The sequence below is a fragment of the Akebia trifoliata genome, chromosome 10, assembly GCF_017979445.1.
Source record: "Akebia trifoliata isolate Shusen 1 chromosome 10, ASM1797944v1, whole genome shotgun sequence".
NCBI lineage: Eukaryota > Viridiplantae > Streptophyta > Magnoliopsida > Ranunculales > Lardizabalaceae > Akebia > Akebia trifoliata.
Window position 1 is genome coordinate 9,683,582 of NC_141384.1, and position 7,231 is coordinate 9,690,812.

Sequence of the window (7,231 nt, forward strand, 5' to 3'; positions counted from 1 at the left end):
CAATCTATTTTCAACTAATAAATGTCCGAGGTCACCCACGTGGCCCATGGACCCGCACACCTCACCACCCTCCTACATCCTTAAATTCAACCCACTACTATTCTACCCAAGCCCAATCACTCTCATTAAACCCAAGCCCATCCAATTACCCACACCGAAACCCAACCTAAGCTAAGCCCATCCTATTCTACAATCCAATCCAACACAAACCCAACCTAAGCTAAGCCCATCACATAAAACCCAAACTATTTTCCTAAACCCAACCCAACCTAAGCCCAACTCACAATCTAAGCCCAATTCAATACCCAAACCCAATCCAACCTATCAATCTCATCAAACCAATCACCAACTCAATACAAAAAATGACACATGTCATCACACCCTTCCCCCTCCCTCATCTAATCAACCAACTCCATCACTTCCCTCCAAAAATCAACTCAACCCATAATCCTACCCTAACCTAACCTATTACCCATCCTCTCATCATCATCAACCAACTCCATCACTTCCCTCCAAAAATCAACTCAACCCATAATCCTACCCTAACCTAACCTATTCCCCATCCTCTCATCATCAACAACCAACAACTCAACCCATACCCTATACACCCTAACCTATTCCCCATTCTCTAACACTATCAACCACCCACATCACAACCCATATCTATCCATCACTTTCCCTTAAAACACTCTCACAAAAATCATCTCAACCCATACCTCCTACCATCACCCCCATACTCTTCTCTCTAATCAACCAACCACCATCACCAATCAACCAATCTCTTCATCTCTCCATTTGCCACATGTCATCATCCCTTCAATCCTCTCAAAATCAAACCAATCACTACCCATCCCTCCAAATCAAACACCTTACCTCTTCAACCATCTCAACACTCATTCTCCAAACAACTCTCTTACTCCCATCAACCATCACTCATCTCACCCCACCAAACACTCTACCCAAATGGATTTGGGTAAGATCCAAACCATTTGGGTTAAAACACAACCCATTTCCCTCATTACAAAATTACCCTTATTTCTCCCTCAAATTTCATACCCTTCTTCTCTCAAACCCATGCCATTACCCCTCATTCTAAACCCTCACCCTATTATACCCCTAAAATATCTCCCAACTTCTATAAAAACCCCTCCATTCTCCTCTTACAACAACTAATGAAAATTTGAGAAAAGAATCCTCAAAACACTACAACTCTCTACTCCTACTCTACTCTCAACACTCAACTCTCAACCTTCTCTCCAACAAGTCAAGCAAAGGAAAAGAAGTCAAGGAAAGTCAAAGGAAGTCAAGGAAGGTCAAGGTGGGTTTGACAAAAGGACACCCCCCCAACTTCCCTCTTCTACTCACCCCTTTCCTACACATTTGCACACACCACTATGGTTTAAATCACCAAAGGGCCCCTTCTTCATAAGGGTGCCCTCAATGATTTGAACCAACATCGAAGCCCCTCACACTTGAGGGCACATATCGATTTTCTTTCATTTTTATTTTCTTTTTATTTCAAAAAAACCGAATCCGAGGTTACCACATTACGTGGATGGAGTAGGGTGCCTAACACCTTCCCTACTCCATAAATGGACCCCCTTACCTTGAATCGAGGTTGGACCACATACACCTTATCTTACGAGAGTCAACAAAAAAATGGAAAAATGACATGATTTTTCAAAAATACAAATCCGGGTGACCATTCACACCCCATTTTCAATTTGAATGGTGGCGACTCCAAAACACCCCAAAGTGGAGGGATGTTTGAAGAATATTCGAAATCCCGTGTCCACAGCTTGGCGACTCCACTGGGGAGCCAAGACTAGTGGGTCCGACCCTCTTTTGATTCGGTCATTATTTCTAAAAACAAAAAAAAAATGTGTGTTTTCATTTCCGTATTTGTGCTTACCTTCTAACATTCTTCATGTCTCTTTTTTTCTATTTTTATTTTTTATTTTCATTGGAGAATGCTTGTAATATTTACTTATTTCGCGCATTGTATATGTGTTTTATTTTGTTGGACAAAGGATGTAAGGATGGATACAATTCAAAAAATGCACGCACATGCACATGCGACTCACACCCCTATGCATAAGCCACCCCTCCTCCTCTTTAAATTTCTAACCCCGGATGCCGGTACTCTCAAGCCCCCGAGATCGCTATTTTGGGTGGCTGGGAGGAGAACATCCACCCCATTCACCAACCTAAGATGTGTGCACTTTGGTGTCCATCAAGGTTTGAAGAATGGGTAGTCGGAAAACTACCTACAAACCGCATGCATCGAAGCGTAACTAATAGACAAAGGACACTAAGAATTCCAAATTTTAATTTCGTATCCATCCCACGTGTGTGTGTTGTAATTTTATTGCTTTTCTTGTAGCCCACGATGGCAAGTTGTATAGATTTTAGGATTTCCATGTTTTGGTCTCATTTATATGTCCCCCTAGGTAAAAGGGGGAAATCCATTTTTTTTTATGTTATCATATGCATCATCAAAAAAAAAAAAAATTGACATTTTTGTGGCCCAAGCCAAAAAACAGAGGCTATGTGCCTCAAAATCCAAAAAAACATGGCCAAAATGGGATGAGGATAAAAAAACAGAGCAAGGTTGGAAGGCCAGAAAAGGTTCTGGTCCGTGCTTGAAGCACGGACTCAAGAAATATTATTAAGTCCGTGCTTATAAAACGGACTGGACATATTTTCTTAAGTCCGTGCATGAAGCACGGACCAGCCAAAAATAGTTAGGTCCGTGCTTGAAAAACGGACCCAAAAAAAAAAAAAAAAAATTTTGATGTTCTGGTCCGTACTTGAAGCACGGACCAGCCAAAAAGTGCTAGGTCCGTACTTGAAAAACGGACCCTGAAAAAAAAAAAAAAAAAATTTTTTGCTCATTTTGTTCTTTATGTCAGTCTTGACAACTTTTCTTCTCAAAGTTTTTTTTTATTTTGAGTTTTAAAGCTTGAAAATGATCAAATGATTCACTTTGTTATAAAACTTAGGGCCTACTACTCATAATCGATCCCACTCCAAACGAATTTTGCCCAACGCGGCTCACTATCAATCGCAGTCATAATCAAACTTGTCCTTCATCGAGTGTTCACCTCAAAACGGGTCCACGACCCAGATCCGTTTCCAACTGGGTTCCCAACCCAGATCCATGTCCAACTGGGTCCACGACCCAGATCCATATCAAACTGGGTCCACGACCCAGATCCGCTTCAAAACGGGTCCACGACCCAGATCCGTTTCCAACTGGGTTCCCAACCCAGATCCATGTCCAACTGGGTCCACGACCCAGATCCATATCAAACTGGGTCCACGACCCAGATCCACTTCAAAACGGGTCCACGACCCAGATCCGTTTCCAACTGGGTTCCCAACCCAGATCCATGTCCAACTGGGTCCATGACCCAGATCCGTTTCCAACTGGGTCCACAACCCAGATCCAACCAAACTGGGTCCACAACCCAGATCCATCTTAAATCGGGTCTCCGACCCAGATCCGTTTCCAACTGGGTTCCCAACCCAGATCCATGTCCAACTGGGTCCACGACCCAGACCCAACCAAACTGGGTCCACTACCCAGATCCATTTCAAATCGGATCCACAACCCAGATCCAACCAAACTGGGTCCACGACCCAGATCCATATCAAACTGGGGTCCTTGACCCAGATCCATGTCCAACTGGGTCCACGACCCAGATCCATGTCAACTGGGTCCACAACCCAGATCCAATCAACTAGGTCCACGACCCAGATCCATGTCAACTGGGTCCACGACCCAAATCCAATCAATCTGGGTCTACGACCCAGATCCACTTCAACTGGGTCCACAACCCAGATCCACAACAAATCAAGTCCACGACCCATAGCGAATCAAGTTTATGATCCATCTATGATCTAATAAAGATAACAACCAATCAATCGACTCAAACACATTCAACTTTTTCAAAAAAAAAAAAAAAAGATGTTAACAAAACACCAATTGCAGTCCTTGATCAAAGTCGGTGCCTAGAAAGATCTTACCCTGTTGATACGAGGGGGATAGACTACGTCTATTCAGGGAACAAGGTGATTTAAGAGTGCCATTGTGCGCCGCCTCTTCCTTGGAGATCCGCCTGGCCGACGATGATTTCAGAGAGCTGAATTGGGGGCTGCCAAAAATATGGGTTATTCTAACTCAGTTTATCTCAGAAATTTCTTTTCAAAATGTCATCCCGACTCCGTGTCGATGCCAGCCCCGTGCTGAGGAAATTACCTTTTTTTAAAAATGTTTTACCGACTCCGTGTCGATGCCAGCTCCGTGCTGATGTAATTTCTTTTCAAAATGTTTTCCCGACTCCGTGTCGATGCCAGCTCCGTGTTGAGGTAATTTCTTTTTAAAAATGTCTTACCGACTCCGCGTCGATGCCAGCTCCGCGCTGATGTAATTTCGTTTCAAAATGTTTTCCCGACTCCGTGTCGATGCCAGCTCCATGCTGAGGTAATTTCTTTTCAAAATACCTTACCGACTCCGTGTCGATGCCAGCTCCGTGCTGATGTAATTTCTTTTCAAACCGTTTTACCGACTCCGTGTCGATGCCAGCTCCGTGCTGATGTAATTTCTTTTCAAAATGTTTTCCCGACTCCGTGTCGATGCCAGTCCCGTGCTGAGGAAATTACCTTTTTTTAAAAAATGTTTTACCGACTCCGTGTCGATGCCAGCTCCGTGCTGATGTAATTTCTTTTCAAAATGTTTTCCCGACTCCGTGTCGATGCCAGCTCCGTGCTGAGGTAATTTCTTTTTAAAATGTCTTACTGACTCCGCGTCGATGCCAGCTCCGCGCTGATGTAATTTCGTTTCAAAATATTTTCCCGACTCCGTGTCGATGCCAGCTCCATGCTGAGGTAATTTCTTTTCAAAATACCTTACCGACTCCGTGTCGATGCCAGCTCCGTGCTAATGTAATTTCTTTTCAAACCATTTTACCGACTCCGTGTCGATGCCAGCTCCGTGCTGATGTAATTTATTTTCAAACCGTTTTACCGACTCCATGTCGATGTCAGTTCCGTGCTGATGTAATTTCTTTTCAAACCGTTTTACCGACTCCGTGTCGATGCCAGCTCCGTGCTGATGTAATTTCTTTTCAAACATTTACCGACTCCGTGTCGATGCCAGCTCCGTGCTGATGTAATTTCTGTTCAAACCGTTTTACTGACCCCGTGTCGATGCCAGCTTCGCGCTGATGTAATTATTTTCTCTCAAAAACAATCCAGCTCCGTGCTGACGAACCGTATTTTCAAGCTCACCTAACTAAATTTCCCTTTTTGAGTACCATCCCATAATAATTACCGAACCTAATAAAACATCATGCATTTCCCTTTTTGTAAGTAAGATAGTAACACTTGGTCTTCTGTACCCACAGGTGGCCAAACGAAAAAAGTACAAACTCCCTGAGAAGCCTCCATACTTTCTCCGATCATCTTCATCGACTATGAGTAACTCAGATGAACCACAATCTGCGACAAATGAACTGGCCGAAGCCAATGCAATGATAGCAAAGCTGTTAGAAACAACGAAAAGGCAGGAACAAATCTTGGCGGCTGTCTTGAGTAGCACTAATTTTCTGCAAGCACAGGCAACTCAGCATCAAGCATCCGGGTCAAACCCCGAACCCCCTGAGCAAATACGACCAGACCAACAAACCACCCCACCTCCTACTGTGCCAATATATCAGGGTCCTCCGCTCTATATACCACAGAACCCACCACCTCCCGTAATGATCCCAGATGACGAGTGTGACTTTAGGGCTCCTGAAGCTAAGAGTGCTACTGACGACAAAATGGCCCGACAGATTGAATCTCTCCAAGAGGAAATGCGACGGATGAAAGGCACAAATACTCTGGGAGGAACAAGATTCAGGGACCTATGCTTCTATCCCAACGCACAGCTGCCGGCTAAGTTTAAATGCCCGGAATTTGAAAAATATAATGGTGTTGGGTGTCCTCTGTCACACCTCAAATTGTATTGCGGATCAATGTGCCAATACGGCGAGGATGACAGACTGCTGGTACAACTTTTCCAAAGAAGCTTGACAGGACCGGCTCTCAAGTGGTTCTCAGGATTGGACCATACACTCATCAAGAGTTGGCAGGACTTGGCTGAAATGTTCTGGCACAATTACCGGTTCAATACAGATGTGGGTCTAGATCGAAACGATATGGCTAAGATGACGAGGAAACACAAGGAAACAGTGAAAGAATATGCCCAGAGATGGCGGGAGTCCGCTTCACAAGTACGGCCCGCAATGACCGAACAGGAGATGAACACTACGTTTATCTCAACATTGGGGCATGCCTTTTACACTCATTTGGTTGGACACACTACAGGCACATTCTCGAATTTAGTTCAAGTGGCAGACCGGGTCGAGGACGGGATCCGAACCGGTCTAATATTTGACTTTACAGTCTTGAGTGCAGCAGCGGGGACCTCGGCACAAAAGAAATCAGTGCCTTTTGTCAAAAAGAAAGAGGATACCCAGGTCAATAATGTACAACCCAACCAACCTCTTATCATTCAGGCACCAGCTCAAAGGCCACAGGCACCTCAGGCACCTTGGGCGCCAGTACCTCGAGCTGCTTGGGCTCCAGCACCGCAGAATCCCTTCCGAACAGTTCCTCCACAAGCCATGCCAGCACAGCCAGCACAACAGTATGGGCAGAATCAGCAAGCAAGACCGAACCGAGTAAATAGAGTATTTACCAGGTTACCCATGACACTATCTGAGTTACTGTCAATCTTGCTTAGGGGTGAATATCTCGTAAAACGTCCGCCAAATCCTGAGGCTGTCAAGGGGCCAGGGTATAACCCCAATTTGTTCTGTGAATTTCATATGGGTGCACCGGGGCACTCTACGGATCAATGCTGGCAACTCAAACATCAGGTACAGAACTTGATTGATAAGAAGGCTCTTATCCTGGATGGACCTCCCAACCCACCCCAACAACAGAATATCAATCAGAACCCCCTACCTACCCACAATGAAGGGGGAAGTGGACACAGGGTGAATGTCATTCATAAGGAACTCGATTTCAATCCGTCTGTCTTGATAGCACCTGTCGGGTCTAAAATCAGGGTCCATTTTACTCAGGGACCAGAAGCGCCGACAGTCAGTACAATCAACCATTATACGACAAACTCATCCCGAAATTCATTACCACCACTCAGATTAGCCGACCTCACCATCCA